General features: G+C 35.0%; 1 pseudogene; it reads right to left on the bottom strand.

The window, feature by feature from the left end:
* Positions 1 to 10,162, bottom strand: part of LOC100346626 (hydroxyacyl-thioester dehydratase type 2, mitochondrial-like) — a 98,471-nt pseudogene extending 88,309 nt beyond the window's left edge.
* Positions 10,163 to 10,439: the final 277 nt, after the last annotated feature.

Below are 10,439 nucleotides of genomic sequence, written 5' to 3' on the forward strand. Positions count from 1 at the left end.
TGTTTTCCTAAGGTATTATTCAGAATGATTTAAAAAACATGAGATAAAATTTTCTACATGTAAGTGCTATACACACAAACAAATGTAAATTCACTTTTAACATAGCATAATAAAGTTCAATTACAGGGCCTGTGCCGTGGCTCACTTGGTTAATCCTCCGCCTGCGGCACCTGCATCCCACATGGGTGCCTGGTTCTAGTCCCTGATGTTCCTCTTCCAGGCCAGCTCTCTGCTGTGGCCTGGGAGGGCAGTGGAGGATGGCCCAAGTGCTTGGGCCCTGCACCTGCATGGGAGATCAGGAGGAAGCACCCGACTCCTGGCTTCGGATTGGTGCAGGGGCCATTTTGGGGGTGAACCAACAGAAGGAAGACCTTTCTCTCTGTCTCTCTCTCTCTCTCTCACTGTCTATAACTCTACCTGTCAAATAAAGAAAAAAAAAAAGTTCAGTTACTACTTTTAGGACTAGGAGGATGGTAGAGAATGGAGGCAGAAACAATTTTAAGTGTTAAGTGACACACACAACGTTAAAGGTTCTCAGAAAGCATAATTCTCTTAGTGCCTAAAACTCTGGAATGAAGTCAGACTACTCCAGGAATCAAATTTTTTTCTCAAGTATACAATCTACTCTTTTGTCCTTTGGAAATGTACTGCATGAGGAATTTTTTTTTATGATTTCCTTTTTCCACACTACAAATGCTTAAAATAATTATGTTACTGTTTTCCTTTCACAGAAAGGCAACTAAGACATGAAAGCATGGCTGTTAAATATTAGAGCATTACATATTTAAGCTGAAATTCCAACGTCAGTATATTATCAAATGATCTAACGATTCAAAATCACTCATTCAGTATAATATATTATATTTCATGTCCACATCAATTAGGCAGGACTATATAATTCATGTGTTTTTTTTTTTCACTTTTCTAAAAGTGAAGTTAGATGAATAAACTATGGAATTATATAAGAAATATATTTGTAAATAAGCTACTTTCTTCTATATATTTTCTTCTGTTCCAGAGATCAAACAACTGCCTTCAGACATCTCTATCTATGTTGAGTTTTTTAAGAAGTTTTTTGAAGAATTATTTAATTCATTTGAAAGGCAGAGTTACAGTAGAGAGAGAGAAAGAGAAACTGAGATCTTCCCTTCACTAGTTAACTTCCCAATTGTCATAGCGGCTAGGACTGAGCCAGGAGCCTGGAACTGCATCAGCATTTTCCACATAGATGGAAGGGGCCCAATAACTCAAGCCATCTCTTACTGCTTTCCCAGATGTATTAGTAGGGAGATGAATCAGAAGCAGATCAACCAGGACTCCAACAAGTGTTCCCATAATGGATGCCTGAGTCAAAGACAGCAGTTTAACCTGCTGGGTTACAATGTCAACCTAAGCAGCTGGTTTTTAAGTAGCGATTCTTCTGAGAAACAAATGGTTACATTAAATTTAGAGTAGAAATTATTTTGTTCTAACTGATTTATTATTAATGCTTATATTTATGACCATAGAAGAGAATAAAGTTTCTCATTAATGCATTAATCCAAGCTAATTTAGAACCTGATTGCTACCATTTTACCATAAAATCATATCAAAAGTATTTAGGTCTTCCAAGAATATAGTCTTACTTTGAATAAGTTGCATTCTATTATGAATATTTAAATCTTTTAAAATTGATGGTTTATAGCTAAACACATTTTTGTGAAACCTAATTCTTTAATTTGCCTGTTAGAAATACAAAAGAGATTCCAAAATATAATGTTTCAAAAATAAATTCAGTATGTTTATTTGTCAACTTATTCTGCGTACATTATAACATTTCCAACTAATATAATGACGCCTTATTATCTTCATTCTACTAACATCAAATGTAAGCAGAAGGATTAACCAGTTTTCCAAAGGCAAAGAAGGAGGTCAATGTCAGCAACAGGATTAGAGCTAAGTATGCTTTGATTCCCAGCACTGTCTTAAGATGATTAAAAATACCTCTTTCAGTCTGACTTCAATAATTAGTTAGAAGTTGGGTCTTTTCATTGAAACCTTAAAAACATAGGGTTGTTTGTCTCATTTTAAGAAACACTAGAATTAAGTGAATATTTAGTGAACCAGATGGTTATTTTGAATAGTACAATTATGGTTTTATTTGTTTAGATATTTCCTATTTTATGTCTCTGTTCTTTCTGCTTAGTCTATCCACAAAGCTCTTTTCTATTGCTAAGTAATAGTACATGCTGTATCACTTCACTCTACTCCATGCTACCATCTTCATCTGAGCCACTGTAACACTTACATATGAATCTACTATGACTTCTGTCTCTATTTTACATCAGTGTGGACTAGTTTAAATTTATAAAATTATAAAAGTCCCTTTCAAAAGTCTAGTATTTCCATTAAAGTTAGAATGATTTCACTTAGAGATTTCTGCCCTTGTACCCTCTTTAAATTGCACTTTCAGACTTATCTAACAGTTCTAGATTAATCCAAGGCCACTCTGTGATGGTTCTTCTTAAAGGCACTTTCTATAATCATTGAACAATATTAACATGCTCATTTCTTTCCAGCATGTGTTCATGGTTTATTTCTTCATAATGTTTACCAATATGTGAAATAACTGACATTAATTCACATGTTGATTTCTACTCTCTCCACTCATACAACAAAATGAAAAATCAGGAATCACACATGTTTTCTCCACCTTGACATGCTCCAGGTGACTATAATGATATCTCAGAGATGGGAGATAGCCAAATAAATAATAACAATTAAAGGAACATGAGAGAGACATTAAGGTAATAAGTATATCAGGCTGGCGCCGTGGCTCAATAGACTAATCCTCCACCTGCGGTGCCTATACCCCGGGTTCTAGTCCCCGTCTGGGTGCCGGATTCTATCCCAGTTGCTTCTCTTCCAGTCCAGCTCTCTGCTGTGGCCTGGGAGTGCAGCGGCCATTGCGGGGTGAACCAATGGAAAAGGAAGAGCTTTCTCTCTCTCTCTCTCTCTCTCTCTCTCTCTCTCTCTCTCTCTTTCACTGTCCACTCTGCCTGTCAAAAAAAAAAAAAAGTTAATATGTATGTTGATAAACAATTGTCTCCCATTGTGAGTATTGAGTTCATATTCTTTTGTAGGGTGCTATCCCCTGATGTTTGTCTTTTTAAAAATTAAATAATCCATAGTAGCCATTTAACAAAACAGTTAATCCAAGAGTTAAGAAGTTCATGTGCCACATGAGATTACTTTTGAGTTTGAGTCCCAGTTCTGGTTCCTGAACCCTGCTTTCTGTGACCGTGAGAGACAGCAGTGATAGCTCAAGTAGCAGGGTCCCTACCCTCCGTGTGAGAGATCTAGATTGTATTCCTAACTCCCAGCTTTGTCCCAGTTCAGCACCAATCCAGCTCAGCCCTGGCATTGTGGGCTTGGGTGTCACAAACAAATATTTCATTCATTCTCTCTCTCCTTCCTTTCCCTTCCTCCCATTCTTTCTATCTTCTTGTTAAATGAATGCATAAATGACATGTTCCACTAGACAAAAATAATTAATGAGAAAACAGGCAAACACCACTAGAAAAGAACAAACTGGCATGTATACTGAGATTATTTATGAAGCAAAATATTAGATCTGATATCTAGGTACATTTAAATTTAATAATGAGGAAGACCATTCATCTACAACAACTCTACTATCTAAAGTTAAAGTCTAAACACTATTTTTATTCTCAATATTGAAAAATAATTTTTAGGAAAGATTTATTTTTTTATTTATTTGCAAGGCAGATTCACAGAAAGAGAAGAGACAAAAAGAGAGATTTTCAACTTGCTGGTTCACAACCCAAATGGCAACAACTTCTGGGGCTGGGCTTGGCTTAAGCCAGGAACCTAAAGCTTCTTTTCTCTCATAAGTAAAAGGACACAAACACTTGGACCATCTTCTGACACTTTTCTCAGGCCACTAGCAGAGAGTTGAATTGGAAGTGGAGCAGCAAGAACTCTAACAAGCACCCATATGGGAAGCTGTCATCACAGGTGGAGGCTTAACTTGCTATGCCACAATGCTGGCACAAAAAATAATCTTAAAAAATGTAAAGAAAAGCAGTCTTCCTGAAAAAGAACTGAATGATACAACTCCACCATCTACAATGTCAAGGGCATGATCACAAAAGATAATGGATTCAGTCAAGCGATAAAAATCACTTTTCTGACTTTGGTAATTATTTGTGTAACAGATGGGTATTGGATACAAACTGTAGTAGAAGTGATTTCTGTGGTTGGAGGAGATGACCTTTAAGTTTTTGTAAGTAACCTTGGTTCTGGAATTTAGAGCTACAGGCCATTATTAACACATTTTGACTTTGTTCCAACTGCATAGTGGAAAGAAACTTTTTGTAATTGTTAAAGAAAACATATTATAACAGTGATGTAGCAAAGAAGCCCTGATCTTTGTAACCTGAACATTTATTTTATAGAAGAACATTTAAGTTCTTCTAAAAAACATTTATGTTTTTCAAAGAACACAAAGGAAACCAGTGACACTTGTGGCACGAGATGTGCAAGTAACGATGGCTACCAGTGTGTTAATTATGTTCAGACAATTTGCTCTAAAATCCTTTTACAAAAATTTGACATGAAAAATAGACACACCAAATTATAGATCAGTACCTATATTGTCTTATTCCTGACCAAGGATAACATGTGCTTATAATCATAAAGCTCTTTTAGTACCTCACCCATTTTAGGTTCTATCTGCTGACAATAATTTTCTTTAGAGAAGATAAAAATTGATGTCTTAAGCTTTAAAAATATCCAGATATTTTCTTAGAAAAGAATATAGGACATGTTTTTGTGAACTTGCTTTTCTCCTGGAGAACGTCCGAGAAGGATTGCTATGAATTAGTTCATATCTGAGCATTTTTTAAATTTTATTATCACCCTTAGCACAAGATTATTGAGCTTGTTTACACATTAAGGTAAATGTAATGATGAGGCTACTAGATGAAACTTTGTATGTTTCCAGGTATGGGATAGGCTAAAGAATAACTCATACACATTTGTATGCAAGCTAAGGGTGGGTAATTATTGCTTTGAAATTTTTTATTCTTCCATCAATCAACTTTTACAATGTCAACAACAAAACTAAAACATATCCTGTGCATCCATGGGATTCATACACAAAAACAAAAAAAAAAAAAAAAAAAAAAAAAAACAGGGTTGAGGGTTTGGTCTAGCAGTTAAGAAGCCACATTCATACTGGAGTGCTTAAGTTAAATTCCTAGGTCCTGCTCACAACTCCAACTTCTCACCAATGTGAAGCATAAGAGATTAAGTGTCATCTCCTTTGGAGATTGTTAGGTTCCCAGGTCCTGACTATGATTGATGTGTCCATTTTCTGATTATAGCTGTATAGCTTCCCTCTCCCTATTTGTACCTCTTTAATAAAATAATAAAATTTAAATCAGGAAATGCAATTATTTAATAAATGATGCTAATACATTGATTACAATTAGAATATTTGAATGTGTGTATTAGATTCAGAGGTGCTCCAAGAAGACATAAAATGAAGGCTATGTAAATAAAGAAGAGAAAGCTCTCCAGACAGAAATAAGAGCTGATGGACATGTTAATTAATTAACTTGTATGAACGAATTTCAAAGTATTATATAGTTTGCAAATGTATGTATATACATCTTTTTAAGATTTATTTATTTTATTTGAAAGGCATATTTACAGAGAGGCAGAGAAAGAGAAAGAGGTCTTCCATCCGTTGGTTCACACTCTAGATGACCACAACAGCTGGAGCTGCACTGGATAAATGAACTAATAGGTCTCTCTCTTTCTCTGTATCTCTTTCTCACTCTTACTCTCACTCTTACTCCCCCCCAATCCAGCCTGTTAAATATGCTTATATTGGCAGTTGCACATCAAGTGGATTCAGCATAAAGACTGATAGTTGTCAATTTGAGAAATTAAATGTCTCTAGTGAAGAAAACGACAAAATTGATGTCATTTGTCCTTGCAGTCACAAAACTAATTGTGGCTCTTTGATGTAAAGTAACATAAAATAAACATTTATTGTATATTGTTATCAAGACATTACACTAAACTCTTTACATATATTTTTTCATCAAGTTTTCACAGAAAGCTTGTAAACTTGGAGTTATATTACACATTAAAGATGTTGAAATCATATTTTAGATGTTAAAAAGCTTGTCCAAGATAGGAATTTAAATGGATTAGAGTTTGAATCCACAACCTCTATGTATTCCCTGATAGCTTTCCTCATTAACAGACACACAAAAACATGCTGATGAAATTGCCAGTGCAGAAAAGAAACACATGGTGATATGATCTTGATATAGTTCGAGTTTCCCCCAAGGATTATATGTTGAAGTTAGACCATATTAAAAGGTACAAAAGAGGAGAGATACTTGACCACCTGCTATGATGTTTTGAGACAGTCCATTTAGGAGTTGATGAGGATGATTATGAAGCAAGGAACACTTTTACAGGATGGAGTGTTGGGAAAATGAAGTCAACCTGGATCCTTCACCCAGATGCTGATACATTTCTGCTAGTCGCCAAGGCCAGCAGCTTATACAACTCTTCTATGTAACATTTTGGTGCCTGCCACTATTGTATGTAAGCATATATAAGAAGTTGGGAGCTTATCTAAACGCAACAACTCTGTGTGTACTCAACTGCCTCTGAGAGATTAAAGAGATACAATTCTACTGTCATCGGAATCCAAACCTGATATTCCTGAAGTTGACCTCCCACATCACGATATTCAATGGATTATCATCCAACCATTAAAGGAGGGGAATTTTGCCAGTTGCAACATCATAAATGATACAGATAAGGACAAGGATTATGTAATCCCACATATATTTAGTATCTCAACTAGAAAAATGCACAGGAGCAGATAATCCATTAGTCCTTGCCAGAGTATTGGAGTGGCAAATCGTTGGAGTTGTGTTCCATGAGCATAAAGTTTCTGCTTTGCTAGATGAATATGTTTTAGAGATTTGCTGTATAACAGTCCCTATAGTCAATCACTATTACAATGTGCCCTGTAAAATTATACTATACACCAAAAAATGATAAATGTTTGAGGATATAGACATATACATGCTGGTTGAATAAGAATAATAAAAACAATAGTTGTCATTTTGTTTTCAAATATTGTTTCATTCAATGTTCTTATTTCTTTATGGGGCTCTCAATTCTAACCTACGTCATATAATAGTCCTTTTCTGAAAAATTTGTTGTATTTCTTGCAAGGCAGGTCTCCTGGAAACAATTTCCCTCAATGTTTGCCTGAAAAAAAAAAGGTTATTAATTGTCTTTCAATCTCGAAGGTTTACTTTTGAGGGGACCAATTTGTAGGTTATTCTAGTAGGGATTTTTTTCTGTTTCAACACTTTAAATAAACATTTATTCAATTTCTTTATTGAATTATTTCTGGGCAGAAGTTATATGTACTATTATCTTAGCTCTTCTAAGGGTGAACTTTTAGTTTTCTTTTGTCTCCTTTTAAGATTTTGTCTTTATATTTGATTTTCTATAGTTTGTATATGCTGTGTTGGTTGTGGTGGTTTTTGCTATTTTAAAAAATTATTCTATTTAATGTTCTGAGTCTCAAGTATCTATATTTTTGTGTCAGATATTAATTTGGGGAACTTCTCTGTTGTTTCTCAAAATATTTCCTCTTTTACTTTCTTTCTTCTACTTCTGGTATTCCAATTAAAAGTACATGCTACCATCTATAATTGCCCCAATATTCATGCATAGTATAATCTAATTTCCCTTATTTTCAATTTGCTTTTCAATTCGCAGATGTCTGTTGACATCCTTGAAATCAGATATTCTCTTTAAGCCATACAAAGTCTACTAAAGAGTCTCTAAAACATTATTTTTCTGTTACAGTTTTTTCAATCTATAGTGCCTCTCTGATTTTTTCTGAGAATTTCTTTCTCTATACTTACAATACACTTCTGTTCTTATATGTTATCTACATTTTCTGTTAAACCATAGCATATTAATCATAGTTACTTTAAATTTCTAGTATAATAATTACAACATTGCTATCACCTCCAAATCTTACATTTGTTATATCTGCAAACTGTAATGCCTTTGTAGAATGACTTCTAATGTTTTGCTAGAGGACAGTCATTTTATATCTATCTATCTATATCTATATCTATATATAGTGGAAAGAGAAGAACAAAACAGAGTTGCAGCTAACAGGACTTTCATAACCTGATGATAGGACATATGTGGATCAGCAGTGTAATAGTCTCACAGTTAGTCTCAGGCCTATTGTCAGTCTTTCCCTCCCCATTCTCCAAGTGTGAATTTCACTAGTGCTTCACAGTTTTCCCCAGCCTTAGATGAGAAAAGATGTCTGGAATAGGCTGAGGTTGGGTATTTCCAATCTCCTACATAGAAGCAACCAGGACCTGGAATTATGTATATTCCCTCATAAAGAAGGCTAGGGAAGGCTGGACTTGGGAAATTGCCTTTCTCCCCATCAGTTAGTTTCTGGTAATTTCCAATATGTTTTTCATGAGACCAAATTTTGTTAAAATAATAGAATGCTTTGACAATATTTCAGGATTGTGTTCTTTGCTTGTGAGAGTAACAGGCAATTTTTCTCAGAGCCTGGTAGAACTCCTGAAGGTAAGATTCACGAAAGAATGGATATGTCCCTTGAGCACTGGGCTACCTGATTCCCAGTTCCCAGATATATTCCCCCAACCCCCACATTCATGAATTACTGATCAAATTTCCTACTCTGGGGCTGGTTCTTGTGAAGCTTTCTTCTTCTGGATCTGCAACCCGGTATGCATTTCTCTGTCTACCTCTTGATCCCGCCAACTGTCAAAACAAGAATTTGCCCTGTGACACATTTTCTGAAAAATCTAAAGAAAAGATTTAGTATCTTTCAAGTAGCTATGCATTTCTAATTATTAGGAGAAAATAATCTCCAGGTTCCATTTGTGTCAAGAATTCAATGATTTTTTATATTCATTTCTGAATTATGTGTGGAATTCTGAATCTTTTCTATTCAGAAATGACTTAAAGAACCAAATTAAATCACACGTCTTCTACAGTCCTCTCAAAAACCTGAAGTACAACCCTTTCCTTTTCTGTATTAGAATTGACTGTCTTCTTATCTTTCTCAGTTATCAAACTAAAAATACATTTTTAAAATTTTTTTAGATTTACTTATTTTTTTGAAAATCAGAATTACACAGAGAGAAGGAGAGGCATAGAAAGAGAGAGAGAGAGAAAGGTCTTCCATCCACTGGTTCACTCCCCAAGTGGCTACAATGCCTGGAGCTGAGCCAATCGGAAGCCAGGGGTCAAAAGTTTCTTCTGGGTCTCCCATGCAGGTCCTGGGGCCCAAGGACTTGGGCCATCTCCCACTGCTTTCCCAGGGCATAGCAGAGAGCTGGATCAGACGCAGAGCAGCCAGGACTCAAACCAGCGCCCATATGGGATGCTGGCACTGCAGGTGGAGTCCTTATCCGCTATGCCAAAGCGCTGGCTCCTATTTTTATATGCTACAAACATTAAAATAGAACATCAAATCTATTCAGGACAAAATAAATGTTAAATATGTTCTCCATGTTTTATCACACTAAATACGGAAATTTATCATTTTATCTGATAACATTTATCAAAATTCTTCTTTTCTAGTAAAGCTAAAATATTCCTATTTTATGTTTTAACACCAAGAAGTATAGGGAGTAAAAATACAACTAGTTAGCTAAATGATTGGATGTATGAATAAGGAATACATAGTATAAAAGAGACAGTAATGAGATATAAGTTATTTGTTTTAGAATAAAATTCTGTACATTATTGGTAGTATTGATCTTTTTTAAAAAATCAAATTATCAGCTTATATTGTTTTGCAATAGCAAGTATAATGTTATTTTAAAAAATTATCAATAATTTCAATATGTTTTCAAGTAAATCAAATATATATTTGAATAAGAGAAATTAATGTTTGTCAAAATACTGAAACATCATGAGGGTGTGTATTTGGCCTACCAGTTAGGATGTCTACATCACATATCAAAATATCTGGGTTCAGGTCTTTGCTCTGGCTCCTGATTCCAGACTTTGGGAACAGGAGGTGATGGCTAAATGAGTTTGTCTTCGCCATGTGCCCAGGGTTGAGTTCCTAACTCCCAGCTTCAGCCCAGCCCAGCTCTGGCCTTATGGCCATTTGTTGAGTTAACTGGCATTGGGGTGTTCTCTCTCCCCTCCACGCCCACCAGCGTCTTGTCTCGCTCTTTCTCCATATCAATTTCTCAATTTAAATAAAAATATGAATTTAAAAATCTTATTTCATAAAGGAACCACGGTTCAAATTTAAAAGTATACTTTGAGTAATTTTCTACCCTTGTATTTACAATTAAATTAAATTTTATGTATGAGAA

The sequence above is a fragment of the Oryctolagus cuniculus genome, chromosome 9, assembly GCF_964237555.1.
Source record: "Oryctolagus cuniculus chromosome 9, mOryCun1.1, whole genome shotgun sequence".
Classification (NCBI taxonomy): domain Eukaryota; kingdom Metazoa; phylum Chordata; class Mammalia; order Lagomorpha; family Leporidae; genus Oryctolagus; species Oryctolagus cuniculus.